Raw genomic sequence first — 21,470 nt, 5'->3', positions numbered from 1 at the left:
TCTTTTCATGCACATTTCTGATGTACACATTCGTTCAAGTGCCATTCATACATTTATTTATAGTATATTTCACATAAACGTATTGTGTCTATTTCTATCATTATATTTGTATTGACAAGTGCATTTAGAACATGCATAAGGCGTTAAAGACATATTACTAGTGATAAGAAAAATACGTTATCGCTTATTCTTTTAGTTATATTCTTGACCAATATTGATTGTTGATATATTGTTACAATACAATTATTTACATTTACAAATATTGATTGTTGTTAAATATTTACAATAAGTTTATTTGCATTCACACTCTAAATACATATATTTGTTTTAATGAATTGTAACTAGTCTTTTATAGACGTGCACACTTATAATACATGTACTGATTTAAGTTTATGGTTACTTTTTGTATCTATTTACAAATACGTGTTTAATATTTTTTTAAAGTAAAATTCATTTTAATTATAAAATACTTACCTGCTATCTATTAGCTTACTCCTTTCCAAGGGGAATTAACTCATCCGGAAAATTAATTGGGAACCGGCCACCTCCATATTGCAATATAGACTAGGTTAAACATAGTGCAATGCAACCCAGGCAAAGGCCAGTAACCAGCCCTCAATATTCTATCAATATATATATACGAAAATATTAATCGAATAGCGGGGTTGGAGGTGGGACTTACCGATAGCAGGTAAGTATTTAATAATTAAAATGAATTTTACTTAAAAAAAATGTTTTAATGTCATAAATACCTACCTGATATCTATGAGCTGATTTTGTAGCTGCGGAGGGAAGATTCGTATATATTTTCCCATCAAAGTAGAACCCATGTACCGCGTTATCAGCTGATGATAACAAAACCCAAAACAAAGGTTATCAGTTAATCTTCGTTAGAACTGTATTAATTGTGACTTCTCGGACAGAGTAAGTATGTCAATGTCGTAAAAGACACTACCGTTAGTGAAATCACAACGAGACCAAACATATATAAATTGTATTGTTGGCACTTCAGAGAACGAAGATAACAAGATGAAAAAGGTGGTCGGATTCCTCCAGAAAACAGCTTAGAGCACGTCAAAAAGTGGGGTGTGATTAATATACGCCCACGAAACAGACAGAGCTCTTAATTCATGCGGTCAGATCCTCAAAAGAGAAATAGAAGCCGCAGACACATCCCCATTTTTAGGGAAATAAAGAGTGTCTTTTGAGAACCTCGAATGGACTAACACTGCTGAGAAAGAACTTCAAAGCCCCGATATGACATAGAAGTTTATCCTCTTTTTAATGTCTACCAGTTTAAAAAAAAACCTTGGAAACTTGAAGAATTTTTTGAAGCCATATAGAGGAGTTGATATTAAGCAAGGAATCCTGGCTGACACATTAAAGTGAAGACGACATTAGATCCAATTGAAATTAATCATATTCAACAGAAAAAGCATGAATTTCACTTCTCCGTATGGTAAAAGCCAAAATAAGAAGGAAACCCGTCTTAAAATTATACTGGAACTGTTAATAAGCCTGATGAAAAGGTTCATAATATTTATTAAGCAACCCAATAACACAAGCCAAATCTTCTTAAGAAGGTAAGAAAACGAAAAACATAGTGTTGAAGTTCCATAACTTGGATCAGTTCCTTAATAAGTAAGACAGCACAGAGTTGTGATGACTTACAAAAACCAAGGTATACGAAAGCATAATCTGTATCGTTTGATGGAGATAAGAACAAATTTCTTATCATCAAAGAAAAAGATGAGAAAAACCTCTATGCATCTAGCAGAGTGATGTGATTAAGGTAATAAATATGCTCTTGAATACCCAGTCAAAAAAGAAGTTCCAGAGAACCTAATAGACATTTCTGATGGAATTATCTTTGCAAAAGTAACAATTATTGAAGCTCTAACACAAAAGCGTTCTTCTGTAGAAATTACTACATAATGGCCAGACATGTATTGGCACATGTTTTGATCAGGATAAAATATGTCTCTCTGAGATATGATATTTGACCAGTGAAGAAGTTTCCTGACAACAATTATACAGGAGACTGAAAAGGTCGTTACACCATAATCCCATGATTCAATAAGTAGAGATCATGAAAATATGGCAAAAGCTCACTAAGATATTTCAAATGAATATAATAGATCAAATATAACCGTAAGTACCCAGTCGATGTCAAGCGGACGAATGTATAACAATCGCAAACGCTGCTTAATCGATTTCTGTGAAATGCATTCACGTTGTTCAGCATTTACACTGCGATCTACGATCTCCTCTGTCATTGTTCAAAACACTGCCGCGCATGCGCAAATCACATTCATTTAAACCGAACGGAAAACGTAACGAAACAAAATTCATGTTAACCATTTCCTGATTAAGTGTCTAATGCGACAGAGAGAACTGCAAGATAAAACGTCCAACAGGGCGTTGAGACGACCTATTATGTGTAGGACGATAGAGAAAAATTGAGGTTCTTGCAAATAACCAATAAGTTCCTGGTTTCCAGATACAAGGAGTGATAATATGTTCACCTCTGTGTCTGGATGTAAACCACGACCGATGTGTGTTAGTTGAAACCATCAGAAAGGAGTCGTGAAAATGTGTTGTAAATGAAAAACAGCTTACAAGAATGATCGCTTTTCAAGATGTTGATGTGCATGTGATATTGATTAGGATACCACATACTTGAGAATATTGGGATAAGTGGTATCAGGTGATCGTCCCCAACTTCCCTGCTCACATCAGTATAAGATGTAAGGAAGGTTGTGGTAGAAGAAACTATACTCCTGCCAAGATAATCTTCTAACACCACGGATTAGTGGGAAGTAATGGCAAAAAGATGGAAATCTGTGTCATTGAATAATCATGAGATCAATCCCAATAAACTTAAAAATAAAGCTGTAACAGACGTCAGAAAAGACCTCTCAGCAGAAAGACCGTTGACCGGACCGGTAGATACCGACCGGGGGCCGGAACCATAAGTCAAGGATGGGTGGGGAAAGAAATCACGGCAAGCCGAATTTTTTTAACTCCCAACAGACTTGAAAGTGGGTAGAATAAGAAAGTGTTGAACACTTTTAAGTCTATGGCCTATCTACAGTAGCCTCTTTCTTGAACCAATAAATGGCGCCTTAAAATCCTGGAGAATAAAGGTCGTGAAGTGGTCGATTTGCGAAATACGGACATATGACTGAAAGTGGTACCTCCGGCATCGGAGGTGTGGTGGCAGAAAAGGTGAAACCCTAGGAGTAACCTTAGGGAGGTCCATCCTTGCCGGTAGAAGGCTTGGAAGTCTTCAACTCTGGCTTGGTAAAGCCCTTTATTTCAAGAATCATAACCAGACGAATTCCGATAGAAATACGACCAGTTATAGGAAAACGGCCTGTTAGGGCCAGAAGTGTAATATAAGAAGAACTTTAAGAGGGAAAAGTTGTTCTTTCTAATAAACTTGTCTCCAACAAGTGGATCATGAAGATAAAAAGAAACGATGAGGTCCCTCCAGAAACTTAGCGTCTAAGATCTGAGTTCAATAGCTACCAAGTCATCTACAAGACTATCTCCGCCATGCGGTCAATCTGGTAGGCAATCCCATGTATCAGCCCTCTCTCAGTTGTCAAATCTCCAACATGGAGTAAATAACTGAGATAGTAGTAGAAACAACTGGCATAGGTAGCGAAAATATCATAATGTCAGAAATCTGACCCGGCAATTTGGAAACAATTCCAAATTGTTAGTCGGGTCAGGTACAGGGGACTAGTAGCTTTTACCGCCATAAAGCGGTTTAGGCTAAGTCATGTCCTAAGGGACTTTCAATGACGATGGAGCAGAAATATTGTTGATTCCAGTAACTTGATAACATGCAATGACGTACGGGCAATGGAAAAGCAGAAGTCGACACAAAATGTCGTATTGCTTATCCTACTAGTGTCACGTTGTGTCCCAACTGTTCCGTGACAGTGACTGCAAAGTCTGTAGCCGACAGGTAAAGGCGGTTTAAAAATTCATCTTAAGGGTATCGAACATAAATTATAGATCTGATCTATAGATTTCAAATAGAAATGTTCGACCTCAATGTTAGATTCCGAGCCCGCTTCAGCCGAACCATCTGCACGACCAATAGTCTGCATGTAACCGGCGAGATAGAAGTAGAAATAACAGATAGATGTATTTCATTATCTTCTAGTATTAGTAGTTCATATACAGCACCGAAATGGATAAGCTGGGAAGGAAAATCAACCATAGACCAAGTCAGCGGAGATGATTTGGAAACCAACGGTCGCCAGTAGAATATCAGTATTGAAAAGCACAAAAAGTCATGGAGATTCTTGAACCCATAAAATATTGGATTAAATAGAATCAAAGCCAGGGATATACAACTAGGTAATGTAGAAGATAACCGTGGGCTACAAAATTTGACCGATGAAAACACAAGATAATACCGGTGATTGGTAACTGGTGACCGAACCGAACCGGTCAATGACCGGTGACTATAGTCAGGTGAACGAACTTGTCCATAATATGACCGGTGACGTTCCCGGTTAAATAAATTTGGTGGAGTCCATATGGTCTGACATCTATGCCGAGAACTGCTCGGCAAATAAGAATGTGCCAAAAGTCCAATCCGATGGCGATGAGACATCATTAAAGAAGACGACGAAAAGTAATTCGATGACGAAGAAGAGGAGGAAGAATAGTCAGATAATGATCAACGACTACTTATTCTGACCGATGACCAGTGACCGGTGATATGACCGGTGACTGGTGACCGATGTCCGGTGATCGGACCGGACCGGTCATAATATGACTGCGTCAGAATGGAAATATCTGGTGCAGAAGAATGACCATCCAAGAAGTCATCTAACTGATAATGTAAACCGGAAAACAACGGTAGATTATCAGTATTGATAGGCACATCGTGTCCAATGTAGTCGTAGCGGAGAGATGAACACCTACGTGTAATCCCGAAGCCTAAAAGTAAAACGAACAAGTATTCGTACACAAATAAAGTAAGGTGACTTCAATATGTGTGGATGCCATAAAGGAACCAACACACGTGAAATGTAGACATGATATTCCATAAAGCAATAAGTGGGGACCGTCGATATGACCAGTTGGTACGTTAACGCCTACTTTAGGAGTGTCGACGTCCCATATACCTGCGATGCCGAAATGTTGTTCGGCTACGCTGGAAAAAGGGTCTCCTAAAATAGTGTCTCCGCGAGCGTTGACGTGATCACTTACTAGTGTATCGACGCCGATAACTGCTCAATGAAAGAGAGGCGTGTTCGATGTCTATCCTGCTGTGCTCAATGAAGGAGAGGCGTGTTCGATGTCTATCGTATTGTATCTATGTTGGCAGCTCGTTTATGATGATGAATCTTTCGACGAAAAAGAAGAAGAATAGTCCGATGATGATGAACGACTCCTTCTGCTAACCGGTGACCGGTGCCACCGGACCGGTCAAAGACCGGTAACCGGACCGGACAATGACCGGTGACCGGTCAGACGTCGATTAATGCAGAGCCAAGCTCCGTGAATAATGTCCTCGGTGACGTACCGGTCATATAATGACCAGTGTTGTCACCGGATGATGACCGAAGTATGGCGGCTGCCATATGGTCATACATTTGTCGATGTCCGTGACCAATGCCCTCGGGCAAAGACCGGCGTATGGGAGTCGCCATATGGTCTGACGTCGACCGACTGACAGCATAAGCCAGTTCCGGTCAACGTCTTACCCGGATGGCCAAAGAACGAAGTATGGCGGGAGCCATATGGTCTGACATCGACCAATTGCCAGCATTAAGCCCGTTTCGGTCAATGTCTTGGCCAATGTCCGTTCTTCTCAACTCTTGTATCTGCGACCATCATGTAGTCGACAATATGAATAACAAGAGCAAAACGTATTTAACATTAAACTGGTCACAGACCAGATTATCATACGAAACATAAAAGGATAAATTGAATAAACTTGAGTTGTCCGTTGAAAAGCTCGAAAATCAAGAACGACGTAAAAACTTGTTTATTGATGGGTGCGCAGGCGACCGAAACGAATCAATGTCCACTACCGAAGTCACGGTTCGTCGGTTCTTATCCAATACACTATGCCTACCAAATGTTGACACATTATATATTGAAAATACACAGCGCACTTCCCGAGGTGGGACCGACACTAATCCTACTATTCTCGTACGCTTTGTGTGGACCAGAGACAGGGACCATGTTCTTAGCGCTGCACGCGACAAATTGAACAATCAATCAGATACCAAGGTACACGAAGATTTCTCGCCCCGAGTCCGAAAACATCGCTATGAATTAGGAAAGCGCATGATTGAAGCACGAAAACGTGGTGAATATGCCGTTGTGCGATATGATAAACTGATTATCGATGGCAATGTGTACTGCTATGATGAAAACACGAATGACATTAAATTCATTCGTAAATACTACACAAGGTCAACACGTAGTCGAACACATGGTGACCTTTCCCAACAGCAAACTACGTCACTCCCGAATAGTCAGCGCAACCAATCCGAGCAGCGTGTTCACCCAGGCGAGGAGCGCGAACACGAGGATTCCGTCCACCCAGGCGAGGAGCGCGAACACGAGGATTCCGTCCACAGCGACCCGGAATAGGATAGCGGCCGAAGCCTATTGAATCGTGGCACGATTTTCACGGATAGCTACAGTGACAATACAGATGTGTCTTTGCAGGCAAAATTAAATCTTGACTTTTTAAGTTGGAATATAGCTAGGCTGAAAAAACATACTGATAACCATGAACTGTTAACTTTTCTCTTACAGTTTGACATAGTACATCTAAGTGAAACTTGGAGTGATTATATTGGTGAACTCAATGACTTGTTGCAGCAATATTGCTGCTTTGATGAAGTAAGAAATAAAACAGGGTCTTCGTTTAGAAATAGCGGTGGCAATTGTGTTTTTGTAAAGAGAAAATTTACTGATAGTTTAGTCATTACTCGTTTGTATGAAAATGTATGCAATTATGTTACACTTCGTATTGATAAGTCATTTTTGAAGGACCTTTATGATATAATACTTGTGTTTGTATACATCTCGCCTGAAGGTTCCAGTATTTATAATGACAATGATTTAAACGGGATTGAACTATTAGAAAACCATTTGAATACTGTAAAGCTTGATTTTCCCGATTGTCTTTTATTTATAGCAGGTGATTTTAACGCTAGAACTAAAGATTAATTAGATTTTGTTCCTGATGATAATCTTCGACATATATTTGGTAATGTCTCATATAATGGGGATGATTTTTCAATGCATAGGAATAACAAGGATACAAAACACAATAATTATGGTACAAGTCTTACTGATCTTTGCTGTTTGCTTGATGTCCATATTGTTAATGGTAGATTGTTAAAAGACCTTGGAGGCAATTATACATGTACAGCCGGCAATGGTGCTTCTGTTGTCGACTATATTATTATCTCCTCTGATCTGTTTAGCTTTGTTAAAGCATTCAGCATTCTAGATAGGGATGATTCTGATCATTTTCCAATTAATTGTAAATTGTCGTTGACCCTCTCCGAGAATTATAATTTGTCATACGATGAAATAGAACATATAAACATACAAAATCAAAGTCATAAATATTATAGGTGGGATGACAGTAAAGCAATCAGGTTTGCTGAGCTAGTCTCATTAAAATTGAATTTAATATATGCCAGTATTATTCTGCAAATGAACACACATAATATAAATAGTGCTGTTAATATGCTTACAAATATTTACATATCTAGCGCCTCTGAATGCGGAATGCTCGTAAATCGTTCTTTTCGGTATATCCAGTCACAACCTCCGTGGTGGGGCGGACTCTGTGACACTCTAAAATCTACTAAACAACGTTTATTAAGGCAGTTTAGGATCAGCAACGACAATTTAGATCTAACATTATATCAACAATCAAAACGTGAATTTAAATCATATGCACTTAGTCTTAAACTCGCATATCAACGACGTAATAGAGATAAATTAGTGAGTTCTAGAAATAATCCACAAGAATTTTGGAATATCTTACGTCATTCTAGATCCCCAAGCAACGCGAGTTCTAGATGCCCTATTTCAGAAGAGCAATGGCATGACCATTTCTCCAATTTATTTGAAGCCCCTGTAACTTCAGATGATACTGTCGATATTAATGATCTGTTCGCTGCACCTAGCGATCCAATACTTGACCGCGATATAACTGAAGCTGAGGTACTACATGCTATTAATAAGCTTAAAGTTGGTAAATCTCCAGGGCCTGATATGATTCTATCCCAATTTGTAAAATCAAGTAAAGATATTACTGTCCCAATTATGACTATAATGTTTAATCATTTTTTCAAAACGGGCATTTTCCCTGTTGACTGGGCAGATAGTGTTATTTGTCCACTCCATAAGTCAGGATCTCGCTCTGATCCCAACAATTATCGCGGTATATCCCTTATAAATATAGTATGTAAGGTTTATTCCTCTGTATTAAATGCTAGGCTTTACACGTGGGCGGAAGCAAACGATAAGATAGACGAATCCCAGGCTGCTTTTCGTAAGGGTTATTCAACGATAGACAATCTATTCACCCTTAATGGTATTATTCAAAAATATTTAACAAAAAAGCGTGGTCGAATATATGTATTATATGTTGATTTTTCTAAGGCCTTTGATAATTTACTTCACAATAAACTCTTCGCGTGTCTCAATAATAAGGACATTAATGGAAAATTCCTCATTGCTTTGAGATCTATGTACTCTAATATGAGGGCATCTGTGAAAACTAATGGCGGTTTAACAGCGAGCTTTCCATGTCTTAAAGGTACCCGTCAAGGTGATATAAGCAGCCCGTTGCTGTTCATTCTCTTTATTGATGAACTTAATACACTTCTCAGGAACACATGTACAAACGGCATATTTGTAACTAAAGACATCCCTGAAATATTAACTCTTATGTACGCAGATGACGTTGCTAATCCTGCCGATACAGTTATCAATTTACAACGACAAATTAATGTGATAAAGACATTTTGTGAAAATTCTGGGATGGCTCTGAATATTGGCAAAACTGAAATTGTTGTCTTCAGAAATGGTGGACCAGTTAAATGCATAGAACAGTGGAACTATGGAACAAGCCCTATTAATATAGCCTCATTTTACAAATATATGGGTCTAATTTTTACTCCTAAATTGTCATGGTCGCGATCGCAAAGAAAACTTGCATGTCAAGCAACAAAGTCTATAGTCTGTATTAGAAACTATCAAAAACAATATGGATATTTTCATTTTCATGAGTGTTTTAAATTGTTTGATTCTATGGTTAAACCTATTCTACTCTATGGTTCAGAGATATGGGGTTTTAAATTTTCGCCTATAATTGAACGTGTTCAAACGCACTATTGTAAATTGTTTCTTGGTGTTTCACGCTCGACAAACACAGATATGGTCTTAGGTGAAAGTGGCAGATTACCTCTTTATGTTGATTATGTAAGTCGTTTTATCAAATACTGGTGTAGAATACTCCAAATGAGTTCAAATAGGTATCCTAAACAAACCTATATTATGTTATATGATCTTGACTCAGTAGGTAGGCATACATGGGTATCAGAAGTAAGAATAATCCTTTGTAAGTACGGTTTTGGACTTGTTTGGCTTTCTCAAGACATCGGAGACATTGATAGTTTTATACATTGTTTTAGGCTTAGAGTATCAGATTGCCTTAAACAAGACTGGAGAAATCATATTGACTCTTCTCCTAGATGTGATCACTATAAACATTTTAAATCTTTATTAGAGACTGAAAAATATGTATTAATGGACTTGCCTTTTTCTCTTCGGAATAGCTATGCCAAGTTTCGATGTTCTAGTCACAAATTTGCAATTGAAACAGGAAGACACTTTGGTATATCAAGAGCTGAGCGGTTTTGTACATACTGTTTAAACCACAATATCGCTGTTGTTGAGGATGAGCACCATGTTTTATTTGACTGTAAAAAGTACTCAGATATACGCTCATTCTATTTGCCTAATATACAACCTAATCATTTTACAGTTGGTAGATTTTACAATTCTAAACTCTGGAAGAAATTATGAAATTTTAGCTGTTTGTAAGCTGATAAATAATATAATGAGAAGATAGTATTAATATACTGAAGATAAGTAATACTTATGAGCAAGTACACCCTTCGTAGTATGTCAACTTTGTAACCACTTTGTTTGCATTTGAACCATTGTTTAGCTATATATAAAACTGTTTATTTTTTATTTTTTGTTCCGACTCTGTCAGATAACAATTATTAATGTATGTACATATATGCTTATATTCAAGTCAGTATATATGCATTTTGTTATGGGCCGGTGGCCTTGAATCAAAGACAGAATAAACTTATAAACTTATATTATATACAATCATTATTTGCCCATAATAAAAATTTTTAACATTTTGTCAGTATTATTGTAAAAGAGAAAGTCAATTGTGCGTATAATACGCTGCCGTAGATCATAAATTAAACAAATGTTTAATTCAAAACAGATGAAAAATAGAATGACCATCCATAAGATTGTCATATGGAACGTTTAAATCATTGTTGCACACAATGGCAAATGATAAACACTCTGTCAATGTATTAGAAGAACACGCTTTGCACGATCTCGTAACGCATTAGAATAACACGTTTTGCACGTGCTCGTTCGCGCCTGAAAACACCCAGCATGGTGGAAATAAACCATTGTTAAATGAAAAGCAAGCATGGCTTACCTTTACAAATGAAACAAAAGTCCATTAAATCCACGTGAAAGAATCCGAATGAGAAGTAAAACGATAAATAATACAATTTTTCTATTCAAACCCCATTCAACCAAGTGAAATAAATCGAAAAACTATTTTCAATTCAGAGCCGTAAAAGACACGTATACACCTGATCGATCCGGAAAGAATATTGAGAGCTGGTTACTGATTTTTGCCTGGGTTGCATTGCACTATGTTTAACCTAGTCTATATTGCAGTATGGAGGTGGCCGGTTCCCAGTTAATTTTCCAGATGAGTAAATTCCCCTTGGAAAGGAGTAAGCTAATAGATAGCAGGTCAGTATTTATGACATTAAAAAATATTTTGAGTTAAATGCATATAACTTTTCAGTGAAACAGTAAGAAATGTACACACTATTACTAACTGTAATTATCAGATGCCTAAACAATATTGTGCATTGTAAAAAATGCATGCTTACTTCTAAGATACATATAAGGTTAGTGTAATACATTTATTCACTTACTGTTCAAATAAAACCATGGAGTGACATGATATACATATATTTATCCACGTGTGCATTTCATTAAATATTGTTAATACAACTACAACTGCTTTTGTATTCATGTACATTCCTTTAATATATATTGTGTTAAAAGCATATAGCTAGTAATTAAAAAGTATGAAAATGTTGCGTGTTATAGCCTTATGTTACTTAGTCAACTGGACACTTTTACATTAATACATATTGTTAGTGCATTTATTTACATACACACTTACAGTCATTCCCCAGGATATTGGTCAGGCGCAGCGGCGAGACAGCTCGGAAGGGGGTTGATGCGGAAGACGTTTTATAATTTGTATATGATCTTAATAAAAATCTACACTTCTTTGGAGCAATAAAAACACAACATATTATTTTTTCCTTTTTTATCCATTTTTTCCAAAATTTATTTAATTAAAGTCAATTTTTAAGGTATTATATAACAAGTAAAATAATAGTTCACATGTAGATGAGCATGCAAAATGATCGAAAAAGGACATATTTTACCATAAGTATACAGATATGCATAGTTACCTTTCAAAAACTGTTCTCCTTGACTTCTGTTGGTGCCATCATTCTTCCAAACTTAACTGCCCCAATGTCTGGTCCTTTTGTGTTGACCATCATCAGAGCATTGAGAAAAGCAGGTATCAGGCGAGAACGATTTCTACCATTTTCATTGTGCTGAAGCCCTTCTCGTAGTCTGAAAAACACACAATTTGTAAATAACACTAACATAAGATCTTATAGATTGGTTCGAATTAAATACAAACAGATATTTAAGCAAAGAAAGCATCTTGTGTTTGTTGTTGTGTTCTTAACAGCAAAGTCAAGCACTTACCAGCTGCAGATGTATATGCAGTGAGGAGCAGGCCAACAACTTACCTAGATTATTATGAGTGAGGTATTTTGTTGTATGAGAAATTTTCTGCTTCATCAACCAGTTCAAATTCTTGTAGAGAGCCCATCTCTTGAGTGGTTCTTTGCTTTCTGATGGTGACTTAGTGCGTCCCTTGCCATCCATGTGCTAGGCACTTCATTCTACAGAGCAATACCGACTGTTGAACGCATTGGTCTGCACATGTGACGAATGCATACAGTGCACGTCGTACTTACAAAATTTAGATTAGTTTTCAGACAACTGTTTTCATTAATAATCTATTTTAAGTTAGTTAAGTTAAATTAAGATATGCTTTCTTATGGACATTTAATTATCTTTACTTCTACTTCTACTAAGTACTTCCTACAGTCAATTGCTGACTATTACAAGAAGGTATATTATTGGCAGATATGGACACTGTCGAGTCCGTTTCCTGGGAAGAACTAGTACTTGGTGTTTATGGAGGAGATAATGAGAACGCTCCCCGAGTAGGAATCAAACCCACAAACTCCCGATCGCTAGGCGGACACTTCATCCACTACACCACCAAGACCCTAAAATTAAGTTGAGTTTCTTATATTTTATACAAAAAACCCATCTCTCTGGTACATAAACTATATATTTCAGTATAACTTACTTAAAAAAGAAAAAGTAGATATATGCTTACCTGCTTCAACGTCTGCGACCTTTGGACAATCTTGCTTCTTTCGAACTCGATGGCACAATTCTTGAATCGCTTGTTTGGTGATTGAAGGTCTCAGTATCACTGGCCACGTCTTGGACACTTTCACTTGCATTTATTGCACTCTCTAAGAGTTAAAATTTATTTGAAGTCCAGACCAAGCAATTAGTAATTGCAGATTTCCCAGACACAGGCATTGGCCGTTTCTTTAATTGAATCATTCTATGATGCACAAACACGTCAGAAAAATTGGTTGCAGGTAGCGTATATATCAAAAAACCTTTCGGATGGGAATACATTCAATGTTATTAAAGTCGCCGTTGAGAAAATAGTATGACAACATTTTAAGTAAGCGGGATAAATCAAATGAGGCGCTTTACTCCATTTAATTGTAATAATGAATTCAATAACCGACTATTGAAACAATCAACATTTGCTGTTTATTTTTAAAACACAACTGATAGAGTTTTTAACAGTTAAACAAAACTAACAAACAAATTGACTATACCTTAAATTGCTATTACGCCACGTGTACCGGAATATTATTGATCGATATCGACCGTTATTAGGTACAAACACCATAATTTACACCTCACAACCCTTACACGTTTAGCGCATTATGACCACACAGATGATTATCGCGTGCTTGTTTTGGTTGGATGTTGGCCGAATGCAGACAACATTCGGACCAGAGATTGCAAGCGCTTGTGGACTTTTCAAGCGTCGCAGCGACCTGATCGGTAAGTCAAGCGTCGCGGTAAAATTGATTTTTAAATCCAGGCACCGCGGGGCCGCTGTGCTTAAACCGCCTGGGGAAATGCCTGCACTTAGTTTATATATTGGTTCAAGTGCTGTTATTACATTCATTCACCAGTACCTTGTATCATATTTACTATCCGTGACCATACGTATTTATAGTACTTGCTTGAACAAATTCTCGAGTTTCTCGCGGGTTATACTATATAACTGTCCTTGGTGTCCATATCATTTTTGTATATTGTTTATCAAAGTTCTGTATACGAGTTTAAGCGCGAAATTGGCCAGAGTAGATCTATCCAGTAGTGGAACTGCTCCGGTGACACTTTGTGAATTTGTTCGTTTACGTCCTTATAGTAAATTATACAATTACGGGACAATGCGGATGTCACTGTGTCTGACTGTTTTTTCCGCACGCATGCGAACATATGAGCATTTAATTTGGTTTGTTGGTCGTTGACGTAGATTGGGACACTCTGTTTTCGTAGGTGCTTTGCGTGACGCATTATGTAGCTCCTTTTCATTCTGGACACCATTTTAAGAACAATGGGCTTTCATCTTTCTTAAAGATGCCAATCTATGTGTAATTTCAGTGTCGTTCTTTTTTAGGTTTAGATCTGGTATGTTTTTATACAGTGTTTGTAATGACTTTTTCTGCTGTTTTATTTATATTTTCGTTTTTTTGTCAGAAATGCCTTCTAACTTGATATTGCTGCGTCTACTATATTGTTCCAGTTCAATCATTTTTGTTTCATTGGTTTCACCTTGGGTGTTTATTTGTTTCTGAAGCCGTTCATTTTCGTTCTTAAGCTCATTAATGGTTTCGCAATTATTATTTGTTGGTAATTTGCCGTTCTCTAGCTCCTTTTCAAACAACTCGCTTACCACCTTTTGCAATTCTGAGGACAAGTGAACCTAGCATTTCTTCTTTTAATTGTAGCACACATCTTTGAATAGTTCTTTGAGATCACTGCTGTCTTTGGTTAGCATATTGCTTTTGGTTTATTTATTAAAATTTTGGTTTATGCTATGGAGTTCGGATGCGATACTGATCTCTTGTTCATCTTGCGGATCATCTTGTGCGTCACTCTCTTTATTTGTTTGCTTCATCTGTTTTGATTTATGTTTTTTTTCTGCTCAGATACGCTTTGTATCGGCATCACTTATGCTTCTGATTACGCTACGCGTGCGTTTGTCACCTGCCTTTATCGTGCTGTTTTCTTTACAGCAAAAACTAAGAATTGGCCACATATAACCATTATTTGGAAAAGTTACTTCACTTGTAATGTTGATTTAAAAACTTTGTCTAAAGAAATAGTCAATTGGATAAAACAAATTAAAAACATTAAAAACATTAATTAATCCATCCAGGTTAGATTTACATAAAAAGTGAAACATTTAATTGAGCAAATGTTGAAATTTTACACCAATTAATAAAAGTATGAATATAAAAATTGTAACAGAAAACCATTCTGTGACATAACATGCATTTGTTACATGAGTGGATACGCTAGGAAACTCAAGCAGTAATGTAACCGTATGATCAGAAAGTTTCAGTCATGGAAAGGCTAATGATAATGCTCAATAATAATTATGCTGTTTGCTGCTGATAAGTACCTAAGAGTTGAAAATGAAACCTTCAAAATTTGAATCAAGTAAGAAAGACCTTATATTTAATTTGATTTTCTATGGGCCTAACCAACCATCAAAGTGCATATGTGAGTGGAATAGTGTTAAACTATGTCAGAAATCAAATCAGAAGACTGGATCCACGGGCACATCCTTCGTCTCGTTGCTATCACAATTCTCAAACTGGTTTTTCTCGATGGCATAGTTTTCCGGACGCTTCATATAATCTCTTTCATGAAGATCCACGGGTACAAACGTGAATGGACCGTTGTCAATGGGCGGGTAGAAGATCTTCAGTGGATCTATGTTCACAACTGGTGAGTTAACTGAAAACAGTGCCATTTAGATTTACTGATACAATATGATGGCTTATTATGTTTGCTGACGCTTTTTAAAAACAAATCAGGCATTTCTTTACTTAAAAATTATTTCAGATTTTTATAATAAAAGTATTGATGTAAAATATGAAAACTAATACTCTATAATGAGACTTTCTGACCAGAAGTACCGTGTTTTAAGATTTATACCCAAATTGCTATTGTGATGAATCCGAACATTAGAATTGTCTACACACATGGCCAAAAAAATAGCATTTTGATGCTAATGTTTTGAATTTAAACCTTATTTAAGTGTGAAAATCATCATAAATATACACTATCAACATCACATCTGTAACTGCCTCTCTGTAACTGCCTCTTAGAGTAGCAACTATGCAGCTATGGCCAAATTCAATTTTTATAATATCGTTAATTGAATTATTTCCATTGATTCCTTGCATGATTTTGAATTTAAGCTAATTTATAACAAAGCTAATTTGTCATGTTATTTGCAAGTCCCATGCACTCATGTTAGGGAAAAAAGTATAATTATTTAATTATTACATTAACTTTTATTGATGTAACTACTGGGTAATTAAAGCAGTTCTACTGTGCCGCTCTGCCGTGACGAATACCCGGCCGGTATTCACCAACCCATTCTTAGACTTAAGAATAACGAATAGTCTTAGACTCAAACTACATCGGCGTTTGCTTATAAAGGAGGTTACAAAAAAAATACAATAATTCTTATATTATTAAAATATTGTTATTAACAAAGAATTATCCAATTTTTGGTGTTCACTGCAATGCTACACTTGACTTTTGAATAGTATAAGCACATTACAGTTTTAAGAATATTCTCTGTTTTTAGACTTAAGTCTAAGAATCGGTTGGTGGATACAGGCCCCAGTACACATACATGTGCCGTGTTGTTGTATGTTCTGCTCAATCTCCTCCTCCAAGTTCTCCGTCTCTTCAAGCTGCCTGTTCACACTCATGTATGTCCCCGTGGAGGGCGGCTCTGGTGGTTTGTAACCTGAGAGGATAACAATCACTTTAAATTGATTTTTTGTTTAAAATTTATCTCAGGCATGATTATGCTGTATGCGTGCCTAGTCTTCAAAATGAACACTTACTTAATAGAATTTAACGAAGGCTTCGGTTAACAAAAAGTATTGACATGAGTCAACAAGGAATTTAAAACAAACAAAAACCACAAATATATACATGTCTTAACTATAAAAACAAGATAGCAGGTAAATTTGGCTATAAAAAAGGGAAAAAAAGTTTTATTTTGAAGTTATTTTTCTGCGCACTAGTATTTATACATGACTAATTTGTCATGGACAACATTTACCGCTGTCATGGTATTTTTCGTTTCACAGAAGTCCCTTCTTAGCAACAATCCAGTTTTGGCCGAACGTGTTGTCCCTGATTAGCCTGTGCGGACTGCACATGCATTAAAATCTGTTTGTCCCAGAGCTTTACTCATATATGCTTTGCTTCTTCAGTACAATGAAAAGTCAAACGAATGATGCAAATTCAATACTTGATTAAGGGGTTTGCCCCTGTACATTTACTCAAAACATATTTGTCTGATTGGTTCTTAGTGTCAATTAACCCTTTCCCGCTCAGAGGCAAGGTGAAAATGGCTATGTGCAAACAGCAACTCGCAGTCTGTTCAGGTTTTATGCTTTTTGCTGCTCGTCAGTATTTAAGGGTTTAAAATGAAGCCAGCAAAACTTGAATCAAGTAAGGAAGGTCATAAATTAAATTGACTTTCTATTGGACTACAAATGCGACAAAATATGTATCTTAGTGTTAAAGGGTGAAGGATCATTACAAGAGAACGAATGCGCGACTATGACAATGTTCTCATCAAATTTACTGTATGTACTGGGTATAATATTACTGGGTATTAATGGGGATTTAAGTGTAGTAAGTTCGCGTTTCAATAGGTCGAACTGAAACCAAGGGATTTGTTGACATATTGACAAAATAACCTTTTGTTCATTTTTGTCATGTGTGCAATGTCAACAAAATAATATACGTTATATACTATAAATGCAATACGTTAAATGATATAAACAAACGTAAAGAAAAAATGTGATTAAACAATTGCAATATAAATATTGTAAGTTGAACTGAATAAATAAATAAAGCCTCTGAAATGCTTAAAAAATAATGAACTCTAAAACGGCGATTTGTAGCGCAGAAGATCTTCTTTTCAAAGGACTCGGTTTGAACTCGCGGTACTTGTTTGAGACATATCGATGTTTTACATAGATGATTAATGAGTGAACTTAAAAATATGAATTCTTGTTTAAAAATGTTATTAATGCATAAATAAAAACAGCAAACAAATTTATAAATTTTTAAATTGACATGGTGTGAATTCGATATACAAAAGGAGACTTTCGATATTGTTTCTGTTGGTTAGTGAACTCGTCATATAGGAATGCTTGAAAGTGGACAAATCAATTTGTGTGCATTACCATTTCACAAATAACATACTCTACTTTTGAAGTTATCGCTCTGGGAATAGTTCATTTTAATGAATTTAGTATATATACTTTTATGTTTCTTCTGATCAATTTTAACAGTAACAAGGAATATGCTGCCGATGCATTACGTATCAAACGGCTTTCGTATGCGTACATGGTCATGGTTGTTTTACCTCGTCGTCGTCCGAATATTTAGATGTTGTCCCGTCGCTCTCTTCGCTGACGTCGCTGCCGTCGAGTACGCCGTTATTGCTTACGTCATCGTAATTGTTGTGATGCGACACATTGCTTTCGTTGTCGCCGTCGTCGTCAACATCCTCGGCTGAAGACCAGTCTGTGTCCTGTTGGCGGGCTGTGTCGTCTCCGCTACCCAACATTTTATCAACTCTTGCATCCATTCTATTATCGTCAATGTATTGAAACCAGCGCCCTATTATGCAATGCAACGTTTACAATGCTTTTACGGGAGTTGTTTTTTAAACATACATAAATATTGCAGTATGTGTACAGATATTTAAAAGTTATCATTTTAAAAAAATGTTTCTTGCTTCATAAGCTGGTGCATAAAGGTTTGTACATGTTTGCATAACAAAACTGAACTTGAATTTCAACAAACAGCAACACATTTAGAAGTACTTATAATGTGTCGTTTTTTTTTGCAATACACAATGTCTACGTACATAATGATGCAACACATTAACTGGTCGCAATAATGTTTAATAGATAACAGCGATACTTTATTGAGCCGTGTTCTGTGAAAACTAGACTTAATGCAAGTGCGTAAAATGTCGTCCCAAATTAGCTTGTGAAGTTCGCATAGGCTAATCAGGGACGACACTTTCCACTTGTATAAAATGTTTTGCTGATGTGTTTTCTTAACCGAAATCAAGTTGAAGCGGAAAGTGGCGTCCCTGATAAGCCTGCGCGAACTGCGCAGACTAATCTGGGATGACACTTAACGCTGCGCTAAGCCCAGTCGTTTCGTAGAACGCGGCTCAATTGTTCTGTAAGTGTTCCCCAAGTACCTAGTCGATACTGATTCGGAGTGGCCCTGTTGGAGACGCTGGAATGGTTGCCATTGTGACCGACATTATGAAGTTGGGCGCGCACGAATTCGTAGCTTAGAAAGCGCCGAATATCGACACCGGTTTGCTGCACGTGGCGGCTCACTATTTCGTGTATTTGAAAGACGGTGCGTGATACTAAAACATGGGAGATAAATCGTGCGTTTAAATGACATAAATATTCATGTCATTTGGTATTTAAGTAATTAACATGAACATAACTGACGATTTTATTTAATTGTCTCCTTGAATGGATATTTATATAAACTGCCAACGCGAATAGTAGTTTTCAATGACTTCAATGGGTCGGTCACGCATTTTGAACAATTTATAAATAATAATAGTGAAATGGGTTCTTTTTATTTAATTGTCCATGCCATAACCGATCCGCTCATCTCCATTATTTTATGTTTAACTCCGCCTAGTTAAGCATTTTACGACAAATTATGGTACGATTACTTTTTTTAGTAATTTTATTTTGATAGAATTGCATTGTTTTTCTTTACAATAACCAATATCTAAAATAAGCAAATTTAACATATATTTTCCTGTCAATCAGAGACATGCTATTAATTATGATAACACATTGATCATGCGCATTTTTTGTTTGTCGGCTAAAAATTCAATAGTTCTTGAAATTTGTTGTAAGATTTTTGATAAGATATGAAAACATCCGTCAAGTAGTTCTGCGTATGCGTCACAGCTTTGCTTTAGTTTCATACGACAGCGGTTCACATTTTTCTTGTTATGCTTGATAATTCTTTATTAGCTCGAGGACCCTGGTCAAGTGATTGAATGAAAAGTCTTGGGAAACCGACTTTGGAATCTAAATTTGACTTACTCGCCGAATTATATTATTAGCTTCGTTCTGGGAAAACGGGATATAATTCAAGTGCGCAAAGTATCATCCAAGATTATCTTGTGCAGTCCGAATAGGCTTATCAGGGACGACACTTCAAGCTTTTATGGTATTTTTGTGTGTAAAGGAAGACTTCTTTGCGAAAATTCCGCAAGTATCGTCTTCGATTAAAATTTCTGAAGCTAAAAAATTTCTTCAGCCAAATTTGATTTTCTATTGCAAATTCCTACTTATTTTGTTCATAGGTTATTAAGAAGGAAAAGTTGTAGCTAGGAAAAGTTTCCTGTATCCAAATTGGTAAATTTGTAGCCATTTGCAAACTTGGCGAATTGCAGAGTAAGCCATGGATCTGTAAATTTATAAAATTACTAAATGGCTAATATTTTTTTTTATCAGGAATGTAGTTTATTGTATGGGCTATAATTGTCCGAATGATCAACATTTTCTCAATCAAAGACGTCAGAATGTTTTGTGTATAGCCCTTACTGAGTCTGTTTCTTTCTTACGGATCCAGAGAGTGGCCGGCCTGTCGGGGCCGCTGAGGACGGGGTGCAGGGTCAAGGTCATAATTCATCTCCTCTTCCGGCATGCCGCTCATTGTTGCAAGCACCCTCAGAAAAAGACGCTCCCGCTCAAATAATCTGCGGTCGCCCATTACATTCTGTTGGCCTCCTTGCAATAGTGTTCTATAAAAAGAATTTAAATGCACGTGTACGAAAGTCGTTTAAATACGAAATCATCAAGAGTAGTATATCTGACTTGACTTACCAGTCAGTCAAAGTTGTTCGGAAAAAGTAAAAAGACGCGAGGGTTCCAAATCTCAAAGCCATGTCATTCGATATTAATACTTGTACTGTCAATAAAAACTTTCAGACTGGGCTGCACGTAGTCCTTTTTCAGTTCGTTTATTTTAGACTGACATGATGTGTGCATAATATCCGTGTTCATTTAAAGCGATTAATAAAATAAAAATTCCATGTTATTTAAAAGAAATCTTACCAATTCGAAACTTGGCTCACCGCTGTTATTTAGTTACGTTACCAATGGTTGTTACGCTTAACAATAATTACGACGTCACGAAAAACAAAATATCGCGACGTCATAGAATGACATACATTGCATAATTATATTGTTAATGTTGCAAAAACAAAAATAATGGTATTTTGAAAGAGGTTTGGATGAAAAGAAAATGAAAATTGAATATTAAATAGTTATGTCATTCGACTGGTTTATAATTTAAACTATTCAGGAAATGTGTTTACTTACACAGGAAATTTTAAAGTAAACCAGGAAAATTAAGTCGGTAAAGCAAACAATGAATACATTAGTGTTTAAATGTAATGATTTTGAAATAAAACACACACTATTTTGTAAATTGTTTTACGCTTTTGTAGGTTCTTTATCCAATTATTCTGCAGGAGAATAGGGTTTCACACATTTAGATGAAATTGAACGCATTCATTTAAAATGTTGCAAGCGATTGTTACA

General features: G+C 36.4%; 1 protein-coding gene across 1 annotated transcript in view; it reads right to left on the bottom strand.

Annotated features, from left to right (window-relative positions):
- Positions 1–20,995, bottom strand: part of LOC127867437 (uncharacterized) — a 221,551-nt gene extending 200,556 nt beyond the window's left edge. The window contains exon 1 of the mRNA XM_052408591.1: positions 20,982–20,995. The gene's annotated coding sequence lies outside the window, so the exon portion shown is untranslated. The remainder of the gene's footprint in view (positions 1–20,981) is intronic.
- Positions 20,996–21,470: the final 475 nt, after the last annotated feature.

The sequence above is a fragment of the Dreissena polymorpha genome, chromosome 2, assembly GCF_020536995.1.
Source record: "Dreissena polymorpha isolate Duluth1 chromosome 2, UMN_Dpol_1.0, whole genome shotgun sequence".
Classification (NCBI taxonomy): domain Eukaryota; kingdom Metazoa; phylum Mollusca; class Bivalvia; order Myida; family Dreissenidae; genus Dreissena; species Dreissena polymorpha.
This window is presented reverse-complemented; position numbering and strand designations above follow the sequence as displayed.